The 27407-nt window shown below is 45.8% G+C and overlaps 1 pseudogene; it reads left to right on the forward strand.

Moving 5' to 3' along the window:
- Positions 1–996: 996 nt before the first annotated feature.
- LOC127489401 (nucleus accumbens-associated protein 1 pseudogene) lies at positions 997–27275 on the forward strand (annotated as a pseudogene).
- Positions 27276–27407: the final 132 nt, after the last annotated feature.

Raw genomic sequence — 27407 nt, forward strand, 5'->3', positions numbered from 1 at the left:
CCCACCGCTGCGGGGGCTCAGGCGCAGCCAGGCGCCGACCCCCGAGCCCCCAGGTCCACAGCAGCAGAAGGCGGGGCCGGCCTCTGACAGGGACCCCGGCCGCCCAGCAGGGTCGCCAACGCGGGCGCCAAGGCCTCCCCGGGAATAGGTCCCTGTGCCTGCAGATTAGTACTTGGTGTTCTCAAACATGGAGAATCCCAGGGCTCCTTACAGGAAGCAGGATTCCCTTGGCACAGCCTGTTTCTGAGTGCCTGCTTGCCCAGTGCCCGTGAGGACAAGGAGGAAGGCGAAGCCAAGTCCGTGTCTGTTTCGTCCAGTGTCAGCGTCTTCATCAATTCATGACGATTCTCCCCTCCCCTCCTCGACCCTGCAAACCCGGCGAAGCACAGGGGCAAAGCCTCACCGAAGCTCACAGCGACAGTGACAACTACAATGACATTTCGGTTCTGACTGTCGGGTGTTTCACGATCTCGCTGAGCCCTGAAGCCAGGGAGCATTCCAGATGTCACTGAGGGCCACGTACAATTGTCCGTCCTTACACACACGGCGCCCGCTGTTCCTGGTGCACCCCAGTGGCTCCAGTGTCCGCCTCCACCTGCGTGGCCTTCTGGAAAACGCTGAGGTCTCGGGGTGGAGGGGACTTGGGGGACAGCGCAGCGCCGGCCCAGGCCAGTCGGGATCACCGTCGGCACCCACGTCCCCGTGTGCGTTTCTGGAAACGTGGAGATTCCCGCCCCCAAGACTGCAGGGTTCTGCGGGCTCACCCGGACACCGGTGGTCAGGGGCCCGGCCCTCAGCACCGGGGCAGCCCTAGAGAGCGGGTGCGGGCTGCACGGCGGGTCACGCGCTCTCAGACCCGCGTCCAGCAGGCGGGAGAAGCCCTGGGTCTCTGGTCGGGGCGCAGTCTGACCCGGGATGCCCTGGTCTCCATCCCCACACCAAACACGGGCCCAGAGGTCCCCACAGGACGCGCGACACCCAGCGCTCAGGTCGGAGCTCAGCGGGGGAGCTGTGTGCGGGACCCCAGGGCAGGCCAGGAGGACGCCCGCTCCCCCCATCAGATCCTGGGTTCCATCCCCAGCTCTGCTCCGGACTCCGGCTGCAGGGGTGGCTTGGGCGCTCTGGCCCAGCACGGAGAGACCCGGATGGCGCTGCCGCCCCAGCACTGCAGGCCTGGGGAGTGACCAGGAAGGGAGCTGGGTCTGACTTCCACCCCCAGCACTGTGTCTTCCATGGCACAGCTGTGGACCCCAGTCCCCACCCCCTGCTGTCAGCAACGTGGCTCTGCTGAGGGGTGGGGGACATGGAGCAGCCCACTGTGACCCCCTGGGCCTCTGGCTGTTCACTTCAGTTAAAGGGGAAGAGACCCAGGAAGTGTTAGGAGTCAAGTGTATGGGAGGTGCAATCACAGACGGCTTTCTGGAGGAGGTGGCACTTGAGCCAGGTCCTGTAAAGGGACAGGCAGCCAGGTCGGGAGAATGAAGGCAGCTGTGAGAGGCCGACGCGTCCAGCCCCAGGGGTGCTTCTTCCAGGTGACACCCCGGTAGCCACCGCCAAGAACATGCCTGGGGACAGCGCAGATCTGTTTGGGGACAGCGCGGCAGAGGACAGCGGTGCGGCCAACGGGGCCTGTGGCCCACGGTCATCATCAGGGAGCAGGAGCACAGCATCGACCTGCACATGATCCGGCCGCACATGAAGGTGGTCACCCACAGAGGTGAGGCCCCCCCGTTACCACGTGGTCACCCACGGAGGGGAGATTCCCCCCCCCCCGTACCAGTGCTCACCTACGGAGGTGAGACCCTACCCTAGTACCCGTGGTTGCCCACAGAGTTCAGACCCCCCCCCGGGTACCCGTGGTCACCCACGGAGGTGAGGCCCCCCTGGTTACCTGTGGTCACCCATGGAGGGGAGGCCCCCCAGTTACCACGTGGTCACCCACGGAGGGGAGAGCCCCCCCATACCAGTGCTTACCCACAGAGATCAGACCCCCCCGGGTATCCGTGGTCACCCATGGAGGTTTGGCACCCCCCTGTTACCTGTGGTCACCCATGGAGGGGAGGCCCCCCAGTTACCACGTGGTCACCCACGGAGGGGAGATCCCCCCGTACCCACAGAGGTCAGACACACCCCCCCCGTATCCGTGGTCACCCATGGAGGTGAGACCCCTCCGGTTACCTGTGGTCACCCACGGAGGTGAGACCCCCCTCCCTGGGTACCCGTGATCACCCACGGAGGTGAGACCCCCTCGGGCACCCGTGGTCATCCTGGAGGTCGGACCCCCTGCTGGGTCCGGAAGATCCTCCGTGTCCCTGCGTGGTTCAGAGCCCAGCGATGGCTGCCCTCACAGGCTACCACAGCGAGGGCCTCAACGCCATCATCGTCTATTCCGCCAGCTTCCTCCAGGACAGCAGCTGCCCAGACTACCACTATGTCCTGGAGAACCTCTTCCTGTGAGCGGGCGGGGAGGGGCCAGGACCGGCAGGGCGGGCAGGGGGCGGGGCGGGGAGGGTGGGCGGGAGGCGGGGCGGGCGGGGACCGTCGCTCGCCCAGGCTCCCCCTGCTGGCCCACTCTGGGCCTTCCCTGGGCGCCGGGGCTCCGCAGCCGCCACACCACACACGTCCATCACCAACACCATCAACACCATCATCATCATCATCACCACCAATACCGTGAACACCGTCACCGTCACCATAGCCGTCGCCAGACCGGTCCTGCGGGGGCCCGAGGGGCTGCAACACGGCCCCCGCCCCTCCCCAGAGCCCTGCGGCCCCCTCCCCACAGCCCGCGGCCCCTCCCCAGCGCCCCCGGCCCCCTCTCAGAGCCCCGCGCCCCCTCCAGAACCCTGCGGCCCCTCCCCAGCGCCCCGCGCCCCCTCCCCAGAGCCCCCCGCCCTCCCCACAGCCCGCGGCCCCTCCTCAGAGTCCCCGGCCCCCTCCCCAGAGGCCCCCAGCCCCTCCCCAAAGCCCGCGGACCCTCCCCGGAGCCCCTCCGCCCCTCCCCAGCGCCCGCGGCCCCCTCCCCGAAGCCCCCGCCCCTCACCAGGGCACGCGGACCCCTCCTCGGAGTCCCCAGCCCCCTCCCCAGCGCCCCGCGCCCCCTCCTCAGAGTCCCCGGCCCCCTCCCCAGAGCTCGCGGCCCCCTCCTCAGAGCCCCACAACCCCCTCCCCAGAGCCCCCGCCCCGCCCCAGCGCCCGCGCCCCCTCCCCAGAGCCCGTGGCCCCCTCCTCAGAGACCCCCCAACCCCTCCCCAGCGCCCGCGGCCCCCTCCTCAGAGAACCCCCAACCCCTCCCCAGCGCCCGCGGCCCCTCCCCAGAGCTCCCCGCCCCTCCCCAGCGCCCGCGGCCCCCTCCCCAGAGCTCCCCGCCCCTCCCCAGCGCCCGCGGCCCCTCCCCAGAGCCCCCGCCCCTCCCCAGCGCCCCCTCCTCCGAGCCCCGCGGCTCGCCCGAGCGGGGACCCCCGGATCCCCGAGGCCCGCGAGGGAGGCCCGGGCCGGGCCGGGCGCGGCCGCCCTGACCCCGACCCGCTGCCCCGCGCAGCTCCGTCGTCGGCAGCCTGGAGTCCTGGTGGCCGAGGACTGCGGGATCCTGTACCTGAAGGGCGCCAGCCCAGCGCAGGATGCCGGCCTCGGCGGCTCAGGAAGCTACCAGAGGACAGACAGGAGGCGCGGGCGCGGGCGGCTCTGCGCTCGGCCCGCCCGGCCCCTCAGCTGCCCTTGACTTGTGGACGCGGCCCTCACGCCGCCCCTGCCGCCCTAAAATCTGTTTCTGGCCACCGCCTACCAAATCTGCTTTCTGTTCATCTCTGCCTCCTCAATTTCTAGCAGGTGGAGAAATGGGAGCTGGAAAACCTTCCGGGTCTGTTCTCTCCTGAGTTTTTTCTTTGGCTGTTCCAGCTGTTAGCATGGAGCCTTGCTCACCAACAGAAAACTCCCTTTTATGAAAATGCTAGCATGTAACTAAGTGGTTTATGCATTTTAGGATTTTCTGTCAGTTTTATAATTTTTTTGAAGAACGAATGATCTGTTTAATCATGGGAAACTATTGTTTCATAACTAAACTTTGAAATATGTATTTTGAGAACTTATATTTATACTTAATATATATTATATATTATATTGGCATTGATTAGCATTTTAAGTTTCTTTAGTAAAAGTATTTTTATTCTACCAAATCTGCTTTCTGTTCACCTCTGCCTCAATTTCTATAAATGTATAAATTTATATATATAATTTATAAAAAGTATAAATTTTTATAAATGTATAAATTTTTAAGGAAAAAACCTGTATTATACTTCATTTATTCTTCTTAATAATTACATTGATGGCATTATTATGCAAATTAGGAGTGCTTGTGGCTTCAAGATGAGTATTTTTCCTAAAAGAAGTACAAAAGATAATTTAGGGAAGGGGCAAGGGGACATTTTATTTTTGGCTAATATACTGCATAGAACTGTTACACAGCTGTTCAACTGAAACGTTGCTTTGCAATCTCCATTATTTTAGTGTGTTTTTAAAATTTTTTCCAGGAGATTCTAATAAAAATGGAAGAAGAACCAAGTTCTGCTTTGGACTCTGAAGAGACTTTTAATTCTTGAAGGTAGGTAGTAAATACAGAGATATACAATATTACAGGATAATGTATAAGATCCAATATCTTAGAGGATTCTAATCTTAGAATAAATAGCAAGGAATTAGGACTTGTGCTTTTAAAATGTGATAATATTACTGTGATATGTGATTATCTGCAGAAATAATGAGTATCAGAAAATGTAATAACACAAATTCTTGTAAATGAGCTTACATCAGATATCTGTTGCCCTCCTATCCTACAGCACACTAATTAGAACAAATGTACATGTAGTATTAACCTTTATTATAATTTGTTTTTTGTTTTTCCCATATATCTTTCACAGTACTAAAGACTTCTTTCGGAGTACCTACGAAAGGTTAAAATGCAAATGTGATTGAATTAAGAGCTGTTTGTTAATGCCCTTTTAGGGCTCTTCAGCCAATAGGGCTGTTACAGCTCAAACAGGAAAGGATTCAGTTGGCAGGCCAACACGGCTGTCAAATAGTATTATAGTATTTAAAGTGTGAAATTAATATTTTTCTACCCAGTAGGCAGTAGCTCTTATAATGTAATAAGCTTAATTGTGAATTTGGCACTTGGGTTAAATGTAGCATTCATAGAAGCACAGTGCTGGTGTATATTTTCTTATTAATATTAATAGACAAAACCTAGAAAAATGTAGCAGTGTCACATTAAAATAGCCACAGAATTATTAGTAAAATTTGCTTCAGAAGATTAAAATTATTTTTCTGTTGCCATTATAGCTCTTTTAAACTAGCTAGTAACAGGTTATTAAAAATATATAAATTTTCCAGTGTTCAGAAGTCCTTTTGTGTAACAACTATTTAAACTGCCTCAGAAATCCTAACCTTTCTTCATGATCGGATAGCTCAGGCCTTAAGCCTACCACTGACATACTAGAGCTTATGTCTAGGGTAACGAGCTAGTTTCTCATCTGTAAAAAGGGCATTATATTGTCTGATCTGCTTCCTTCCCACAACTTTTAAATACGGGGTAAAACATGTAAAACAAAGCCTCTTGAAAATCTAAATGCAGGGCCTGTTCCGTGGCTCACTAGGCTAATCCTCCGCCTGTGGCGCTGGCACCACGGGTTCTAGTCCCTGTTGGGGCATCAATTCTGTCCCAGTTATTCCTCTTCCAGCTCTCTGCTGTGGCCCAGGAAGGCAGTGGAGGATGGCCCAAGTGCTTGGGCTCTGCACCCACATAGGAGACCAGGAGGGAGCACCTGGCTCCTGGCTTTGGACTGGCGCAGTGCGCTGGCCTTAGCAGCCATTTTGGGGGGTGAACCAATGGAAGGAAGACCCTAACTCTGCCTGTCAAAAAAAAAAAAAAAAAAAAAAGAAGTGATATCTGGAACTATAACAAATAAATTATGGAACTTAAATCTATGGACACTAACTACAGCTTCATATGTCTAATACTCACAGATTTATTTTTATGGCCTATGAGGTTTTACAATGATTTTTATTTCTTAGTGGTTTTCTTCATTGATTCAGAGAGGTAGAAAACAAATGGATTTAACTCCTGAGATACTTGTATGGGGTTATATGATGCCTGAATGGTTTTAGGCCACATCTTGTTTTGGAAGTGTTGGTTTAAATTTAAGTATTTGGCTTCCAACTAATTTGCAGTGATGTGTTATGAGAATATATTACTAGTTTTATGCAGTACATCTTACAGGTTTTATAGACCAATGTTATATGTTTTTTGTCAAGTTACATGTGAGAGAAAACTGCCAGATGTGAAAGAAGAGAGAGTTTCCTGTGTGTGCTGCAGTGGATATTTAACTTAGGGAATGGAGCACGCATGGCCACATGGTGGAAGGAATGTTGTTTCTCCATCCTCCACCCCCTTCCCAAGGGCAACTGACCTCCTTGCCAAAAGAGGCGAGCCCTTGCCAGCCCATATGACTACAGACTATTACATTAATCTGTCTAGCTGCAGTACCAGCTGCTTGCATGTTTTTAGTTATCTTATTAGATGGTATAACAGTGACCTATGAAATTAATTGAAGGTGAACATTGTTAACTTCTCTTTTATTACCCTATGTTTCCCCAAATCTTTTTGATTAGATTATAACTTTCTACAAAAGTTCCTAGGAAGTCTGTTTGGTTTTTGATTCATGTAATTTTTTTAAGGTCTTTAAAGTATAATGTCATACTGCACAGTATAGAAAATAATTTAATTTTTGTCTCATTTATTGATAGATTTTAGTCTGTTTATATAGTTGAAAATCCATAGTAAACTTACCTTATTAGACAATTAAGTTACATTGAACTCAGACCAATTATTTGGCATTCTCTGAGAAACTCAAAATACTCCTTTATCTTGGCATTGCAGAAATGGCATAGTATAGAATGCAAATTATTGTATCTTGCTTTAAAATAAATTTTAAATCATATTTGTCTCTTCTCTAGATTCATATATATGGTAGTTTATCACCAAGTTTACTCTATTTTTTAATTTAATTTAACTTGGCATCATTGATGAGTATATTTTCCCAAGCTGTGCTGTTAGGAAAAAATGTATTATCCTCTGATTTTTGACAAAGGGATAATTTTGAAGTAATAATCTTTAAATGTGATGTTGACTTTAAGAGACACACAAAATAATAAAAACTAATGATAATCAATTATAAGTCTTAGCCAGTGTTCTATTATAATAATTTAGCTAGGGACCCTGATGCTGAATCTAAGAAAATAAAAAAGTTTCTGAATGCAAGAAAATCACAAAATACTTCTTTGTGTCTTTAGATAATAAATCCTACAATTGATATAGTAGGGTGACTGGAGACTTAATTCTTAAGACATGATGTTTGTGACTCCTGTTTTTTTTTTAATGTATTCATACTTTCTGACAGGTGTTTTACTCTGAAGAAATACTAATTTCATATTCCAAAAGAATTTTAATTGAAGAATAAAAGGAATGTTTCTATATATATATTTTATATATAATATATATTTTTTAAGGAAAGACAGTAAAAGTTACTTGGCTTCAAATAGTGGTGGTCTAATTTCTTATATTGAAGAGAGCTTCCAAAATCACTTCCCTTTCTCAACATGTTATGTTCTCTATATCACTGAGTCAGAGACTACCTTGGTAAAATGTTTTTTATTATTATTCTATTAAAATATTTTTGATTAGCATGCAATACTGTCGCTCCCCCATTCGCGGAGGAACGACACTGGACTCTGCGCTGTTCTTTTGTCTGCTCGGCCCTTCCCAGGTTAGCTGCCGGCCCCTCCACCTCCGTGGAGGGGCGGCACCCCCCTGCCGCTTTCCCCGCTTCCGCGGAGGAGCGGCACACCGCCGGCCCTCTCGGGGGCTGCTCAGATGTTCCTCAGGTGTTCCCTCAGATGTTCCTGGTGCATGTTGTCTCTCTCCTCCTTTATAGTCCTCTTCCACCAATCCCAACTCTGCTACCCACACGCCGAGCACGCTGCTCTCCTCCTCCAATCAGGAGCAGGATAAGCTCCTGCAGCTTATCAGTCAAACCGATGAGGCAGCTGCGTAGTTGTTTGCTCCTCCCCAGTGCCATATTGTGGGAGAGCAGATGCATAGAATTAGTCCTAGTTCCAGTAATTTAGTCTAGTCTCAGTTGCTCCCCACACAATACTTTTATGGTACAGTATTTCACTACATATACAAAGCATACCTGAAACCAGGAAATAGCTTTTCTATGTCCTCAGCTTATCTGTGTTCTGGTAGCTACTAGTTTCTCTCTCCTGGTTCTTTGTGCAGTGTATAATACGTTATTGTGAGCTATAGTGGAACAGGAGCACTGTGCTGTGAACACTGGAACCAGTGCCTTCTGTCTGTGTTTGGTGCCTGTTACCCAGTCTCCTTCCATTCTCTCTCGCCACACCCTTCCCAACCTCATTGTGGTTTTGATTTACATGTCCCTGAAGGCTAGTGATATTGAACATTTCTTCATGCTTTTGTTTTCTTTTGTGTTTCCTCTCCAGAGAAATATCTATTCAGATTCTTTGTCTGTTTGTTAACTGGATTGTTCCGTTTTTGTGGTGTTTGGGGTTCTGTACATGTTCTGAGTCATAGTCCTTTGTTAGATGCACAGCTTGTAACTGTTTTCTGTCAGCTGTGATTTGTTCCTTTTGCTGTACAGAAGCTTCTTAGTTTGGGATGATCACATTTGTCTGTTTCTCCTTTCCTCTCTGTGCTCTTGGGGTCTTTTTAAAAAAAAATAATGTTTGCCAATGTTTTCCCCCAGGGGTTTCATAATTTCAGGTCTTACATTTATGTCTCTTCCATTATGAGTTGATTTTAGATTATGGTGAGAGGCATGGGATGACATTTTGGATTCTGAGTATGCATATTTTATTTTAAAGATTTATTTATTTTTACTTGAAATGCGGAGTTATAGAGAGGCAGAGGCAGAGGGAGAGAGAGGTCTTTCATCTGCTGGTTCACTCCCCAGATGGCCACAATGGCCAGAGCTGCACCGATCCAAAGCCAGGAGCCAGGAGCTTCTTCCAGGTCTCCCACATGGGTGTAGGGGCCCAAGAACTTGGGCCATCTTCTACTGCTTTTCCAGGCCACAAGAGAGAGCTGGATCAGAAGTACAGCAGCCAGGACTGGAACCAGTGCCCATAGGGGATGCCAGCATTGCAGGTGGTGGCACTGCTAAGCCACAGTGCGGCCCCGTGGGTATGGATATTTAGGTTTAGGTTTCCCAGCACCACTTATGTAAGAGACTGTCCTTTCTCTGGTATGAGTTTTATCAGATTTATCAAAGAGCAATTGGCTGTAGGTATGTAGATTAATTTTTGAGATCTCTATTTTGTTCCAATAGTCTGTATGTCTGTTTTTATGCTGATACCATACTCTTTTTATTATAGTAACTCTATAATATGTCTTGAAATCTGATGTTGTGATGCCTCCAACTTTGTTGTTCAAGATATCTTTATCTATTTGAGTTCTTTTAAAGTCCTTCTATATGAATTTTAGGATTGGTTTTTCTAGTTCTGTGAATGATGTCTATCATTTTGGTTGTAATTACATTGAAGCTGTGAATTGCTTCAGGTATCATGGACTTCTACTAGTATTAATTTTTCTAATCTGCATACAGAGAACTTTGTGGGTTTTTTTTTTTTGTCTTCTTCACATTCTTTCATCAGTGCTTTGCAATTTTTATTGTAAATGTCTTTCACGTCCTTGGTTAAATTTTATTCTGGGTGATGGGAGGGCAGATCTTGGCCTCAAAGTTAAACTGTTAAGACACTCGTGTCCCATTTGGAGTGCCTGGGTTCAATACCCGATTTCACTACTTACTCCAGCTTCCTGCTACTCCAGACCCTCAGAGGCAATGGTAATGACTCAAGTAATTTGCCTTCCATTTCTGGGACCTGGGTTGAGTTCTTGGATTTTAGGCCTGACCTAACCCTTTCTGTTGTGGCATTTAGAGATTGAACCAGCAAATGGGAGCTGCCTGTCTCTGTGTCTCTCTCTCAAATAAATTTTTAAAAATTAAAGCTTATTTCAAGATATTTCATTTTTCTATAACTATTGCTAATAGGATTGCTCTTAATTTCTCTCTTAATGAGCCCATTATTGATGATAAAAATACTGCTTATTTTTAGGTCTCAATTTTGTTTCCTGCAGCTTTACTGAATTAATTAATCAGTTCTGATAGTTTCTTGGTGGAGTCTACATTACTCTGTATAAATAGTTACATCATCTGCAAATAGGGATACTTCAACTTCTTTCAACTTCTTCCTTTCTTTCTTTTTTTCTTTTCTTTTTTTTTTTTTTTTTGGACAGGCAGTTAGACAGTGAGAGAGAGAGACAGAGAGAAAGGTCATCCTTCCGTTGGTTCACCCCCCAAAATGGCCACCATGGCTGGCGCACCATGCTGATCCAAAGCCAGGAGCCAGGTGCTTCCTCCTGGTCTCCCGTGTGGGTGCAGGGCCCAAGTACTTGGGCCATCCTCCACTGCCTTCCCGGACCACAGCAAAGAGCTGGACTGGAAGAGGAGCAACCAGGACAGAATCTGGTGCCCCGACTGGGTCTTGAACCTGGGGTGCCAGCGCCGCAGATGGAAGATCTTAGAAAAAAAGATCAGAGGCCGGCGCCGTGGCTCACTAGGCTAATCCTCCTCCTTGCGGCGCCAGCACACCGGGTTCTAGTCCCGGTCGGGGAACTGGATTCTGTCCCGGTTGCCCCTCTTCCAGGCCAGCCCTCTGCTGTGGCCAGGGAGTGCAGTGGAGGATGGCCCAAGTGCTTGGGCCCTGCACCCCATGGGAGACCAGGAGAAGCACCTGGCTCCTGCCATCGGATCAGCACTGTGCGCCCGCCGCAGTGCGCCAGCCGTGGCGGCCATTGGAGGGTGAACCAACGGCAAAGGAAGACCTTTCTCTCTGTCTCTCTCTCTCTCTCTCACTGTCCACTCTGCCTGTCAAAAAAATTAAAGAAATAAAAAATGAAAAAAAAAATGCAGACATCTTTTGAAAAAAAAAAGAAAAGAAAAAAAGATCAGAGCCAAAGCAAATAGAAAATTTTTTTTCTTGTTTTTTCTTTTTTTTTTATTTGAGAGGCTGGTGTTGTGGCATAGCTGGTAAAATGACTACCTGCAATACCAGAATCCTGTATAGGCACTAGTTCAAGTTCTGGCTGTCCCGCTTCCAATCTAGCTCCCTAATGCACCTGGGAGAGCAGTGGAAGGAGTCCAAAGTGCTTGGACCCCAGAATCCATGTGGAAGACCCAGAAGATCCTGGATCCTGACTTCGGTCTGGCCCAACCGTAGTCCTTTATGTTCGGTTCGGGAGTGAACCAGCAGATGAAAGATATCTCTTTCTGTCTCTTCCTCCTCTGTGTACAACTCTGCTGTCCAAATAAATAACACAAATAATAAAATAAAAACAATTAAAAAGTGATTGATTTATTTGAAAGGCAGAGTGACAGGAGGGAGGGGGGGAGGGAGGGAAAGAGAGCTTTCACCTGGTGGTTTCACAAATGGCCACATCCAGGTCTGGGTCAGGCCAAAGCCAGGAGCCAAGAACTCCATCCTGGTTTTACACATGGGTGGCAGAGGCTCAAGTACTTGAGTCATCATCTGCTTCTTCCAAGGTGCATTAGTGTGGAGCTAGATTAAATGTGGAATAACTGGGGCTAGTGCTGTAGCATAGTAGGCTAAGCCTCTGCCTGTGGCATTGCCATCTCATATGGTTGCTCGTTTGTATCCAGGCTCAGCTTTCTGCTATGGCCAGAAAAAGCAGTGGAAGATGGCCTAAGTGCTTGGGCCCATGTATGTGTGTGGGAGACCCAGAAGAAACTCCTGGCTCCTGGCTTCAGAACAGCCTACCATTGGCCATTGTGGCCATTTGGGGAGTGAACCAGCAGATGAAAGAACTTTCTCTCCATCTCCCCCGCTCTGTAACTCTACCTCTCAAATAAATAAATAAATCTTTAAAAAAATGGAATAGCTGAGACTGGAACTTGCAGTCCAATATGTGGTGCAGGCTTCCCAAGCTGTAGCTTAGCCAACTGGATCACAATACCATCCCCAGATCTTTATCAATTCTTCCATTGCACTAACATTTGGTTTGGTTTATTCTTGTTTTTCTAGGTCCTTGATATACATTGTTAGGTTGTATGTTTTATAACTTCTTTTTTTTTCTTGCTCTTCCTTTTTTTTATTGAAAGGCAGAATGACAGAAAAAGAGGGACAGAGAGAAAAAGAGATGTTCCATCTGCTGGTTCATTCCCCAAATGAATGCAACTGCCTGGGCTTGGCCAGGCTGAAGCCAGGAGTCTGGGACTCCATGTGAGTCTCCCACATGAGTTGCAGGGACCTAAATACTTGGGCTGTCTCCTGCTGCTTTCATAGGCACATTAGCAGGGAGCCGGATCATAAGCAGAACAGGCAGAACTCAAACAGGTGCTCAGATATGGAACATCCATGTCATGAGTGGCAGCTTAACCCTGTGTGACACAACACCAGGCACTGATCATTTTTTTAATGTAGGGACTTACTATTTTATATTCATTCTTAGGAATCCCCAGAATTTGTATATTTCTCTTAATATTGGCCTGCACAGTTCAAAGGCTATCTCCATTTTATATCCTTTTTTTTTTTTTGGAGGGGAGAGGGGTCTGGTTTATTCCAACAGATGTCTTGAATTTCAGATAATATTTTTTTCTTAGCTTGGTCTAGTCTGTTATTGAGGCTTTCAGCTGTACTTTTTATTCAACACTGAATTTCTCCATTTTCAAGATTTCTGTTTGACTCTTTTTCAAGATCTCTGTATCTTTGCTGAATTTCTCATTAAAGCCATGAATTGTTTTCTGGCTGTTGTTCATCTCAGAGTGTGTTTTCTCTTGTATCTCTTTGAGCATCCTAGTAATCATTACTTTGAATATCAGGTATTTTTAAGTCTCTTTTCCTTGGAATTTGTTACTCAAGCATTATTTTTTCCTTTGGAGGTGTTATACTGCCTTGCCTTTTCATACTTCAGTGTTCCTACATGGATATTTGTCATCTGGCAGAATAGCTGTTTCTTTCACAAGATTGATTTGTTTATTTGAGGCAAAGTTACAGAGAAAGGGGAAGAGACAGAAAGAAAGATCTTCCATCCAGTGGTCACTCCCCTAAATGGCCACAGTGACTAGAGATGGGCTGATCCAGAGCCAGGAACCAGGAGCTTCTTCCAGGTCTCCCCATGCAGGAGCAGGGGTCCAAGTACTTGGGCCATCTTCTGCTGCTTTTCCAGGCCATACCAGAGAGCTGGATCGGAAGAGGAGCAGCTAGGACACAAACCAGCACCCATCTGGGATGCCGGCACTGCAGGTGGAGGCTTAGCCTACTAAGCCACAGCACTGGACCCTTCTTTCACTTTTAATCAGTTGATTTTGTGTAAAAGACTTTTTCCTAAAAATGTGTATTTGGGTATCTGGTAAGAATTTTGGCTTTATTTTAATTTGGATGCTGTGAAGTCTCCCAGTGTCTTCTTTCATAGCAAAGGATGACAGTGGCATTTGGGACATGGGGTTCTCTTCTCAGTCCTCGAGGAATGCATGGTTCTTGGTAGCAGCTCGTATGGCAGAGTCCAGGGCCACAAGGGTACCACCCTCAGTCCACTGTGCCTGAGGTGCAGGAATGCTGCCCTGAGGTCTGACGTGGTTGCTCAGGTGCTCGCGTTGGCAGGGATGTGTTTGCTGTCACAGAGGCACTAAGTCCAGCAAGGATTCAGGAGTTCCTGGAGTGCCAGCCCCATGCTTCCATACAATGCCTGAATACCCATCTGCCTTTTTTTTTTTTTACCCCAGTTACTCTCTCTGTGTTGTACTGCCTGGAGTTGAGGGTTGAGGGAGGATTGGAATGAGCAGTCTTGTGGCCACCTATGATACAATGCTAGATCAAACCTAAGTCCTTCAGCCTGCAAAAAAAAAAAAAAAGAAAAAAAAAAAGGCCTGCAGACTCGGGTATGGTCAAGCGCAAATTTGTCATGACCTGCCAACTGCTGACATGGACTTGCTACCTGAGACCACTGCAATCAACCACATGTGATGTCGGCCTGGATATAAGTCTAATTCACTGGGGCTGTGGTCTCCACCTGTGACAAGGGCTGGTCCTCTGTCTACAAGCACTGACCGTGGGACTATTAATACCTGCCAAGCGATGGTTTTACCAGATCTGTGATGCAGTTCTGTGCTCACTTTATTGTCCTACTCCCTCATGGCTGGACCTTGTTCCTCGCTTGCCTGTGGTCGGGGAACAGGGATGGGGGAGATCTCTTGGCTGTCCATTTTGAGAGTAAGTTGGCATTATCTTGTAGTTGTGTGCCAAGCCCTTAGGAGGTTGAAGGTGATGCAGGGAGAAAGAGTTGTCTGTTCCTACATGGGTGTAGTTCTTCATCTGGTGTTAGGGCAGGTTTGTCTCTGTCTGCACATGCAGGTCCGGTTATAGGAGCCTTGCTGTCTGTCTGGTGCCACTGTAGTGGGACTGCTACTGATCTCAATTTCCTGCCCTACTCCTTTGTGGTTGGTCTTCTTTGCTGTCTGCTTGAAGGTAAGCAGCTTTAAGGCTAGGTCCTAACTCACTTTACTGCCCTGCTGCCCAGGGACTGGAGTTTGCCCTGCTGTGTGCTGGAGTTTGAGGCAGGAGTACATGGCTGAGGAGGATCCAAAGTCTTAGTCTGTGAGTCCTGTCCAGGAGGCAGAGACCATGGCGTCCTCTCTGAGTCTGGATTTCACAGTCGCAAGCCTGGTCTTGAGTTTCAAGTCTAAGGTCTGGACTTCCCTCTTCCCCAGGAAGTAATTGTTTCTCTCTAGACTGGGCTGCTCGGAGCTTGGGGAAGGGTGATGTAGTAAAAATTTCCTTCTTACCCTTAAAAAACAAGAAAAATGATTGATTGATTTGAAAGGATTAGCATCAGAGACAGAGAGAGAGATCTTTGATCCACTGGTTCACACCTTTGATGGCCTCAATGGCTAGATCTGGGCTAGATCAAAGCCAGGAGTCAGAAACTCCCTCAGTATCTCACAGAGGTGTCAGGGGCCCAAGCATTTGGACCATCATCTGGTGATGTTCCAATTGCATTAACAGGGACTGGATTGGGAAGCAGAGTCACTTGAGACAGGAACCTAAGCTCCCAAATCAGCTGTGATTTAATTCACTGTGCCACAGTGCCCCTTGTTGCCTTCTTCACTACCTTGTTATTTTTTTTATTTTTTATACTTTTTTTTATTTGACAGGTAGAGTTACAGACAGTGAGAGAGAGAGACAGAGAGAAAGGTCTTCCTTCCATTGGTTCACTCCCCAAGGCTGCTATGGCCGGCGCTGTGCCGATCTGAAGCCAGGAGCCAGGTGCTTCTTCCTGGTCTCCCATGCAGGTGCAGGGGCCCAAGCACCTGGGCCATCCTCCACTGCCCTCCTGGGCCACAGCAGAGAGCTGGACTGGAAGAGGAGCAACCGGGACTAGAACCAGCATCCATATGGGATGCCAGCACCACAGGCACTGTGGTCACCTTGCTTTGGCTTTTGTGAAGGTGAATTAGTTTGTGAACAGCTATTCAAATTAATATCTGTGTTGAGAGAAGTTCACCTGAATATCTTACTCAGCAGCGATTTGGTCCTTCCCAGGGAGAAGTTTTGAAAGTTAGTTAATTTAGCTTTTTGAATCTAGAAGTTAAATTATTTCTTGAACAAGAAAAAAGCCACACATCAATTTATACTCTCTTGAACTGCTGAGTGTATTTTAAAAATGATTTGAAGTCTTGATAGTAAAGATTTTTATATATCTTTATAAGTAATCAGCAACTTGAAAGGATGCAGGAAATACCTTCCCATCATTCACATTTTTTGGTTTAGTACCTTTTGCATTCATAGGTAAGATTGTCATACAACTCATTTAAATAATAGACAGCAGTTCAAAGTATTAAAGGAGAGAGTGATAGTGGGACACAATCCTTCTTTGGACAACAAGATTTAAAATTCAGAAATTTGAGTTCTAGTCACACTCATACAATAAAATTTTATTTTATTTAATGATATGAGCTGATTGGAATCAATTAATCTGGCAGTTATACTACAGATAAGGGGGATCAACCTGAATCCTTTCCCCTCCATGCCACCATCTTAAATTTCTAAGGCCTAGATATTTTAATTATTTTTCCACAGATTCATACCTTAGTAGGTAGCAGAGGAGGAAGGAAGGACTAGAATTAAGCTTCCTTTTCTGATAGCATTGTTTTCCTGACTTCATTTCATTGCCTGATTTTTGTTGTGAATTTATAATTATATGATACAAACTTTGTATGTTCTTAAGAATAAATACATGATTTAGGGAAGCAAAATGGAAAAAGCACAAAGAAATAAGACAAAGTTGACATCTTAGCTCTACCACTTACTAAACGTATAACTTGAGGCAAGGTAACTAACCTCTCTGATTGCTAATTACCTCATCTGTAAAATTATATTTTCAATAGCACCTATGTCATACAGTTGTAGTTACCTATAAATTGTGTGGAACCCCTGGCCCCATTACATAACATATAGTTACTAGGTAACAAGTTTTCTTTCTTCACATGTTCTTTCCCTCTCTTTTCTAAAGTTTCCTTTAACTTTCAATCAACTGTTTCACCTGACAAATTTGGCCCTTATCTCAGAAAGTTTTTTTAAAAAATCACTTATAGTTCTAAATTGGTAATAAATGAGTATTTTAAGAATCTGATTTATCTACAATTACTTGTAGCTTATATAGTGTGAATCTTTATGTGACCTGTTCTTATATTTAGTCTAACAATCTCATTATATTTAGTCTAACAATCTCATTATATTTAGTCTAACAATCTCATTATCAGATGTTCTTATTTCTAGTTTCCGTATTTGTTCCAGAAGCACCACAACCTTTATAGTTATGATTTCAGGGAGCACAATATGTGCAACCTTGTTTTTTTTTTTTTTTTTTTTTTTTTTCAGAAACCACAGACAAAACATGACCTTTTGTTGTAATCTCCACAGTGGAGACACTTTTGAGAGGAGAAAGAAATATTTTTGATTGATGAAAATGTCTTCTTGACAAATGATAGTAGAACTGGTCAGTATCTCTTTTTATATATTGTATGAGTATAATTTCTCTGAACTAATTGATTACTTAAGGCTCTGAAATTACTACCTTCCATTAAAAAGGTTAGCTGATTTTTGTGTCTGTAGCCTTACATTAACTTATTTTTGCATTTATAGTCTTGAATTAAGTAACCAAGCTGGTTTGACCCTACTGTTACAGTGTGAGCTCCTTTCCTTTGGAAACCACTTCAAGCCATTTTGATTATCTTCCACCAGGCTGTATGTGTTGTGTGTGTGTGTGTGGGAGGGTTGTTTAAGTTTGCTTATTTACATAGTCAGCCATAAGCCCCATCATCCAAGGCATGTCAGTGTTTATCTTCGAGTAGACAGGCATTCGTTTGAAACATAGGGTAAGCTGCTCTGAATCAGTCCCTTCCCCTACACAGACTTGTTTTTGTTGTTGTTGTTGGCACTGTATTCCAGGTTGAAATGCCTCCGCGTCAGTGCCATGGGTCACTGTTGGTAATATATATTAGTGTGTTGTGCTTTGTAGGTATGGTGGTAAAAATACGTAACATAACCTACATATTTGGTCAATAATACTGAAGTTATTTGAGGAAATATTGCATAAACATTCAAAAGTAGAAACCTTTTTAAAAATTTACAACAACTTCTTATTTGTTTACTTACTAACTTGCTTAGTAGTAATATATTGAACTCTAATTTTCATTATCTGATATTTGACTTCACAGCAGGCTGTTATACTCAACAATATGGTTTAAGGGAGAAATTTTCAAAGAAATTTTATTAGAAATGGAGATTTAAGATTTGTCTATTTTGTAGACACATTGCCTTGATTGTTGGGACACAGTGGCAGCAGTTAATTTTTTTAAGATTTATTTTATTTATTTGAAAGACAGAGTTACAGAGAGAGGTAGAGCCAGAGTGGGGGGATCTTCCATCCTTGGTTCACTTCCCCAGATAACTGCGATGGCCAGAGCTGAACTGATCCGAAGCCAGGAGCCAGGAGCTTCTTCCAGGTCTCCCACATGGGTGCAGTGGCCCAAGGACTTGGGCCATCTTCCACTGCTTTCCCAGACCATAACAGAGAGCTGCATTGGAAATGGAGCAGCTGGGACAGAAACTGGCGCCCATATGGGATGCTGGCACTACAGGCTAGGGTTTTAACCTGCTGTGCCACAATGCCGACTGCTGTAGCAGTTAGTTTTCTCATTTTATTGTTAATTCAGGGCTTTCAAGTACTTTTCAGAGCTCTTTCTCTCCCTACTCAAGAGAATACATCTTCAGTCATTTTGCGTATCTTTCTTGTACTTCCTTTGTAGACAAGCCTATGTGTTAAAACTAATAGACTCAGGGGCCAGCGCTGTGGTCCAGTGGGTTAATGCCCTGGCCTGAAGTGCCCGCATCCCATATGGGTGCTGGTTTGAGACCCAGCTGCTCACATCCTGTCCAGCTCTCTGCTATGGCCTGGGAAAGCAGTAGAAGATGGCCCAAGTCCTTGAGCCCCTGCACCCACACACCCACATGGGAGACCAGGAAGAAGCTCCTGGCTCCTGGCTACAGATTGGCACAGCTTCGGCCTTTGCGGCCATCTGAGGAGTGAACCATTGGATGGAAGATTCTCTCTCTCTCTCTCTCTCTCTCTCTCTCTCTCTGCCTCTTCTCTTTCTGTGTAACTCTGACTTTCAAATAAATAAATCTTTTAAAAAAGAAAAACTAATAGACCCAAAGGAATCCAAACACAAGCTCCTCCTCTTGGAGAACTTGTGCTTTAGTTAAGAGAGAGAAACTTGGAAATAACTAACACAGCTGATAACTGGGGTTACAGTGGAAGCTTTTATCAAGGATCTGGAAAAGACCAAATGGGGTAATTAAAATTAAATGGTACTTAGGAGGAAGATCTGTTTGCTCAGCACTCTAGAGGGGCAGGAGTTTGCAGGGAGATGAGTGATAGGAACACAATCTTCATTTTCTGCTCCTTAGGAATGTATCTTTTTGGTTTCTTCTGCAGTTTGAGAGTGGGTTAGATTTGGTTTTACTTTAGTCAATGACAGAATTGTGCCTTACTGATAAAGATAGCTAATGTGACCCACAATATGGGTAGTCACATAGCTGAGTATCTATTTCATGTGGTGACAGTGTTACTTTGCATGAACTGCTATTTTATTAAAGTTTTAAATTTAGTTATATTTGAATCTTATCAAAATATTTAACTGAGAGTTGAAAATGAGATCACACACTATTTGAAATATTTGATAATGGGTACTATGTGCCTAGAAATATAAGGAACATCAGTAAGATAGCTATGATATTAAAAATAGCTTGTTACTGAGAAAAATGTTGAAAGTTAAAATATGCCCCAGTATCATCTGTGTATAGGGATACAATTTACATTCTAGGGTTATATGTACAGTATTCAGAGATAGAGAAGTGGTTTAGTCTGGTTGACATATTCTCAAACAGCTCCAAAAACTTTATTCTAATCAACCTGTTCAGATTAGGAAACTAATTCAGGTATATGCCCTTTAGAAGCAAAACAGGATAGTTGCACACTCTGAACTCTCACTTCTTTTTAAAATGTCCTTTTAGGTCTTAAAGTTATCTTGAACAGCACAATTCTGCTATCATAGAACTAGACTTAGACTTCCTGTTCTCTGGATTTTCTTTAGAGCACAGTAATAAGTTCACACTCTCCAAGGTAGCTACTGTTTTGCTCCATCCTTTCTCTGTGTTGCCACACCTAGAACCTACTTATCTCCTTTGTACTTTGTAAGTCAGACTTTTTCCCCCATATGAGAGATTTGAGTGAGGGTGGAAGGGCATAAGAGAAATGAATAAAGCCAAAGTGATTTGTTTAGTGATTTTACTACTGCCCCCTTTCTCCTATGCCATCAGAGCTGCTGATAGATTCTAAAGAAGGAACAACCATTTTCCTGCTTCTATATCACTAGATGCCATTTCTAATCATAGTATTTTATGTATTCAACTCAGATGCAGAGATAGAAAGAAACAGAGGCAAACACAGAAAGAGAATTCCCATCTACTGGTTCACTCTCTAAATGACTGTCATGGCTGGAACAAAAGCCAGGAGCTATTAACTGAATTTAGGTCTCTTGCATGTGTGTACGGACCAAGTCACTTTGTCATCACCACCTAATGGGACTACTATAAAGGCTGTATAGAAAAATGAGATTTTGGGGGGTGTTAAACCTCAGTTTTACAGTAATATTTCTGGAAACATCTATTTGGTTCATAAAAAGATATCTGTAGGGCCGGCACCACAGCTCACTTGGCTAATCCTCCACCTGTGGCGCCATTACCCCGGGTTTTAGTCCCTGCTGGGACACCAGATTCTGTCCCAGTTGCCCTTCTTCCAGGCCAGCTCTCTGCTTTGGCCTGGGAGTGCAGTGGAGGATGGCCCAAGTGTTTGGGCCCTGCACCCACATGGGAGACCAGGAGAAGCACCTGGCTCCTGGCTTTGAATCAGCATGGTGCACCGGCTGCAGTGTGCTGGCCGCAGCGGCCATTGGAGGGTGAACCAATGGCAAAAGGAAGACCTTTCTCTCTGTCTCTCTCTCTCTCTCACTGTCCACTCTGCCTGTCAAAAAATAAAATAAAAAAAGTAAAGATATCTGTGGTCATATAATTAAATTTTTATGGCATTTATTGGGGGAATATTCAAATTATTAGGAATATAGATAACACAATAGCAAATTTAATATACCAAAGGGAAAATCAGCACCAGATTTAGGTTCTGTTAAAGTATTTGAACTTTAAAATAGTTTAAAATTTTTGCAATAGGGTCACTTATAGCTAACAGAGTTTTGATGAAAATTTAATTTGGAAAAGGAAATAAAAAGAAAATGGTTAATCTTTCATTGTGATTTGGAGAAACTGTTTTTGAAAAATTAGTAAGAAAAATACTACTCCTGGAGCCAGCACTGTGGTGCAGCTGGTTAAACTGCTGCCTATAGCGCCGGCATCCCATATTGGCACCAGTTCAAATCCCGGCTGCTCCAACTCTGATCCAGCTTCCAGCTAATGTTTCTGGGAAAGATGGTGCAGTAGAAGATGGCTCAAGTGCTCAGGCCCTTGCACCCATGTTGGAGACCCAGATGAAGTTCCTGGATCCTGGCTTTAGCAGTGACCAGCCCCAGCCGATGTAGTCACTTGGAGAGTGAACCAGCATACTCTAACCAACCAGAATATAATCAGAAACTTAGAGGAGAATAATTGAATGGCTGAAAGGTCTGCTGATTAAAGTATATTTCATCACAGGAAGGCTTTACCAATCAATCCTATTTTCTTCCATTTAGTCTTATTTCTCATTTCTCCCTTTATTTAAAATTTAAGAAGATGATGATATCAAAATAGACTGAAATATGCAATAAGTGTAAAGTCTGAGCAAATGACAAAGGTGTATAGATTTGAGATTTCTAAAAGCTAATGTCCAGTAGTCTCCTCTTATTCCCTAGTACATTCTAAGACCTCAGGAGTGTTGTGTACATCCGTAGATGCATGAAACCACAGAAAATTCACGCCTTGGCCCTCCAAACTAAGTCCTTACTATCACACACTATGGCTGAAACTTCTGTAATTTTAGGTACAAGGCTAAAGTAGCCTGACATTCTTTTTCTCCCCTCACAAGATCATTGATAAAAGTTTCATCCCTAATGTAGGTCAACGTCAGGGTATATATTTTTTCTTTAATAAGTCAAACTGTTTTACCTTTTTAGTTTGCTTTTCTGTGAGATACCTGAATTACCACATCACTATTCTTGTGCTTTGGAGTCATTATTAAACAGAATAAAGCTTCCTTGAGCATAAGCATTGTGACTCCCTAACAGCCACTCTGATGACTTGAAATGGCTCCCAAGTGGCTAATGGGTAGTAGTGTGCACAACATGGATACACTGGGCAAGACAGAGCACAATGGCATGAGATTTCATCACGCCACTCATTACCACGTATAGTTTACAACTCTGAAATTGTTTACTTCTGGAATTTTCCATTTAATATATTTGGACCCTCATTGACCAGGCATAACAAGCCGTAAAAAGCGAAACTGCACATAAGTGAGGATTACTGTATGAGCATTAAATGGACTGGTAACAGATAGCCCTGATGGGCATATGAGAAATGCCTCTAAAATAGAAAGGAGAGGTCTACAGACAAAACCATTATTTAATGTAGGGACACATAGCCATGTATTTTTGAACTGTACACCACATATGGGCGAAAACAACTTTAAAGTTTTGGAATGTATTGGTACTCTGCCTGGCGCTGCAGGTGGATAAAGGATGTTCAGCCAGTAAAGTCTATGCAGATCTTCCAAAATCTTAAAAATCTGAAACACTTCTGAATCCTAACCATTTTGGATAAGGATATTCACCTTGTAATGATTTTTAGTGAGTTTTTTAGTAGGCTTAGGTGATGATGTACATCTCCATAAGCCTCTGTGTATTGTTTATTCAAGTACCTTAATCCCAACAAATTTGAAGTACATATTTGACCTTCAACTAAAGTTGATCACATGACCCATTTACTTTCTTTTTAACCTGTCCTTTCTTAGTTCTTTTAGACAATCTGTTGCTGAGTCTGGTTATATCCATATCTAGATCAGGGTCTTTCCAGCAATGCCACCATTGGTACCTAATAGAGCTAACACTGCTGCCACTGAAGATGGACTTTCCTCACTTTCACATGTGTATGTGACAAGAGTTTGGTGAGAGGAGACAGTGGCTGAGGGTGGTGGTGGTGACAGAAATACCATGGGAAAAGGCAATGAGAGGGATGGGAAGGAAAAAGAAACTCTTACATGCTTATCTGATAGTTCTGACTAGTGCCACTATGCATTTAGAATTATGACATACTGTATAAAAGCCTCTTTTAAGGAATTATTTTGATTTATTTGACCACATGTATTAGTTAACAAAGTTTTTTTTAAATTGAATTGTATTTAGTTACACAGAAATGCACAAATACACACACTCTCAGTGAGAAGAAAGAGAAGAGAGAGAGAGAGAGAGGAGAGAGAAAGCTTAGATCCCCTAGTTGGAGAGAGAGAGAGAGAGAGAGGAGAGAGAGAGAGAGAAAGCTTAGACCCCCTAGTTGGCTCTCCAAATGCCACAGTGGCAGTTAGGCCATGCAAACACTGGAGTTGAGAACCAATTCAGGTCCCATCCTAGGTGGCAGAGACCCAAGTACTTGAGCTATCACCTGCTGCCTCCCAGAATGTACATTAGCAGGAAGCTAGAAATGGGGGTAGAACTGAGATTCATTTCAGACACTGATATGGGATGTGGGCATGTTAACTGGCTTTTTAACCACCAGGTCAAATGTCTGAACCTTTTTACTTTTAATGTTTGTTTTCTTTCTCCAGTTATACTACATATGATTATGTATCATGTGTAGATTTATCTTTATATTCCTTGAAACTTTACAGTTTTGCTTTAAAACCAGTGTGTGTGTGTGTGTGTGTGTGTGTGTGTATTATCATTGTTAAAATATTTTGAGCTTCACTGTCCAATATGGGAACCATTAGCCATATAAATTTTGACTTAAATTAGTTAAAATAAAATATGTAATTCTTCAACTGCATTAGCCATATTTCAACTTCTCAGTTACTATGTGTGATGAGTGGTTACCATTTTGGACAGTTAGTTATGGAACATTTCTGTATTTTCAGAAAATTTTGTTGGATAGTGTTGGTGTAGAACTTGTAGAGTGAATGATAGATTCACTTAAAATGTAACTTATTTTCATCTTTAAAAAGAAAATATTTAACAGAAACATCTATTTCTATTTTTATAATATTCCATGAGTCCATCTAGTGTTGGAAAACATGCTTTAAGAGATAAGATGGAGACCAACATCATTGTGCAATGGGTTAAGCCATCACCTTTGACAGCAGCACCCTATACAAGGGCAGGTTTCAGTCCCAGATGCTCTGCTTCCGATCCAGCTCCCTGCTAATGCCTGAAAAAAAAGCAGTGGAGGATGGCCCAAGTACTTGGGCCCCTGCCACTCATGTGGGAGAATGGATGGATTTCCAAGCTCCTGGCTTTGGCCTTGCTCAGCCCTGGGTATTGGGGCCATTTAGGAGGTGAGCTGGTGGAAAGAGGATCTCTCTCTATCTCCTTCTCTGTGACTCTACCTTTCAAATAAATAAATCCATTTTTTGAAAAAAGAGATAAAATGACCTTTTAATTAGAACTTGGGATTTTACTAAATAAATGCCTATTTTTAAATTGTTGGAAAAAAAATTGTTCTTGACTGTATAAGTATTTCCTTTTCAGTACTGCTTACATTACAAACTGTGTGGCCAATTCTTTACCTTGTTATAGAAAGCTAGACATCAAGCTTATGTCAGTTATCCTACATACCAACATAAATGAGGTAGGATGGCAGTAAGAAGAGAGTGGGGGAGATATGCAGAGAAACGTCTCAAAGAAGGGAATTTTTCCTTATGTATTGATGATATCAGAAATGCCTTTAGGGGCAAGTATTTGGCCTATCGGTTAAGATGCCTACATCTCACATTGGAGTACCTAAATTTGATCCCTAGCTCCAGTTCCCGATTTCAGCTTCTAGCCAAGGTGGACCCTGGAAGACAGTGGTGATGCCCAAAGTACTTGAGTCCCTACCACCCATATTGGAGCTGTGGATTGAATTCCTGGCTACCAGCTTTGGGCTGGTCCAGGCCTGGCTGTGCAGCCATTTGGGGAATGGACCAGTGGATGGGACATCTCTTTTTCTATCTCTGTTTCACTCTATATCTCTGTCTCTCAAGCAAATCAAGAAAAAAATCAAAAGAAATCACAGTAGACCACAGAATAGAAAATTTATTCACTTCAGATAATATCACAGAGATTTCCTGGTACAGTGTCCTTTCCTCACCTCATTCCTAAATGTTGATCCTGTTTTTAAAAAATAACAGAGTTACCTATTATATATTACAGTTTTATGAAATTAAAAAATGAGGTAAAAACATTCCATAAAGTTAAACTTATGCACATTTTCTTGATTGCTTTTATGAAAGAATAATTGAATTTCCCTACTTTAATGTGACTTTAGAGACTGCTAAATTTTAGTTTTGAAAGAAAAATATATGTTTTTGTAGAAAATCAGGCATTATATCTGACAGTCCATCAGGTTTTTTTAAATTCAGTTCTTTATGTCCTTGTGGATATTGAGGTGGACTCTCAAGATTTCTCAGTCCAAACCTTAACCTAAAAATCATCGTAACTTTAGCAGTCAGTCCTCATGCAGGGAAGTGTTCTTTGCTTTTGTTTCAGTGGGGCCTCCTCATATGGGAACATGTTTCATCTAGACATATGAAGATATTCGTATTAGGCTGATGATAATTGTGTATTCTGTTTTTATATGTATTTAAAATGTGTCAGTGATGTGCCCTGATGTTTCATTATGGAGGGAAAAAAGCACTCCCAGGTCACAGCAGAGAGCCGGACTGGAAGAGGAGCAACCGGGACAGAATCCGGCACCCAGAGCCGCGGCGCCGGCTGTACATCATTTTTTAAAACAATTAAATTTAGCAGTGAGTGGCCACCGCCTCTGCCGCTGTTGTTGAGGTGGAGGCCATGGAGGCCATGGAGGTGGAGGCCAAGGCCCCAGTGCAGGGGGCGCACCCAGGGCTCAGGCCAGGCCTCAGTCGCCATGGCGCAGCCCCACCATGGCGCAGAGCCTGCAGATGGAGATCCCCAACTTCGGCCACGGCATCTTGGAGTGCCTCAGAGAACAGCAGCTGCAGGGCTGCCCTGTGACGTGTCAGTGGTGGTCAGGGGTCAGGCCGTGCTGGCCGCCAGCAGCTCTTACTCCTGTTCAACAGCAGCCGCAGCACCGTGGTGGAGCTGCCGGCGGCTGTGCAGCCGCAGTCCTTCCAGCAGACCCTGAGCTTCCGCTACACGGGCCGCTGAGCACGAACGTGGGACCAGTTCCTGCTCACGGACATGGCGGGCTTCCTGCAGATCCAGGAGATCCTGGAGAAAGGCGCAGAGTTCTTCCTGAAGGTGAGCTCCTGGAGCGGCGACTCGCAGGGCCTGCACACCTAGGGGCGCCCTAGTCCTAGCCGCAGAGCCCCGTGGCGCAGACTTCCGGCTGGCCCACCTGCAGCTCGCCACTGCCCCTCGTGTCACGGGTCAGGAAGGAGCAGCAGGAGTCGGACTCTGCAGTGCACGCCCAGGGCCAAGCGGCTGTGGGACGGTGGCCCCAAGGAGGCCAGGGGCGGTGGCGGCAGTGGCGGTAGCCGCAAGATGGCCAAGTTCTCCATGCTGGACCTGGCGGCCAACCGGCAGCCCCTGCAGCAGGTCCCTGCCGGGGTGGCCTTGGCTGCGGGGGTGGGGGCAGGGCAGCCGGCCAGCGGGGCGGTGGTGGCCGCTGCGGGCGTGGGAAGCGGGCCCAGCACGTCGGACCGCAGGGGCCCAGGCACCTGGAGCGCCTACACCAGGACAGCCCGACTCCTACCAGGAGGAGGACGACGCGGGGAGGAAGGCTCGGACGAGCAGTGCCGGCAGATCTGCAACAGGTACACCGTGCACAGCGCGATGAACGTGGGCCCGACAGCCGAGAAGGTTGAGGCCCTCCTGGAACCCGCAGTCCGATCCGGGTGCGGCAAGATTGGTGTCGCTCCTGGCTGAGCTACTCGACCAGATCGGCACCCGTTGTCACCCCAAGCTCCAGGAGGAAGGCGGCCCCTCAGAGAAGCCGGAGCTGGTGGCAGGCGCCAAGGTGTGCATCACGAGGGCGCAGCTCAGGAACCCGGCACCAGGTCTTGCCGCGGCCGCTCCTCACCTCCTCCTTTGACCGGAACGCACTGGCCCCCAGCTGTGGCACCGGCAAACCACTAGACAGCCGCGCCCTCCACACCCTCAAGAACCACTGCCGGAACTTCAAGGAGAACGAGAGGAACATCACCGCGGCCGGCGTGTGCCCCAACGCTCGCCGGGTCGTGCGCCAGAGCTGGATGCCCAAGCTGAAGCTGCTCACCCGAGGGCGACCCTACACCGCCTGCATCAGGGATTCGGGCAAGATGGAGCCGGAGGTGGCGGGCGGGGAGTACAGCTTCCAGCCGGCCAGCTATGGGGCGAGGCGGCCCCTTGGCCGAGACCCTGCAGTAACTGCGCCCCCACACCGCACCCAGGAGGGCCGTCACACTCCCCCACTCCACCCGGGAGGGCCGTCACACTTCCCCACCCCACCCGGGGGGCCGTCACACTCCCCCACTCCACCCAGGGGGGCCGTCACACTCC

Source organism: Oryctolagus cuniculus (genome assembly GCF_964237555.1).
Source record: "Oryctolagus cuniculus chromosome 17 unlocalized genomic scaffold, mOryCun1.1 SUPER_17_unloc_1, whole genome shotgun sequence".
Taxonomy (NCBI): Eukaryota; Metazoa; Chordata; class Mammalia; order Lagomorpha; family Leporidae; genus Oryctolagus; species Oryctolagus cuniculus.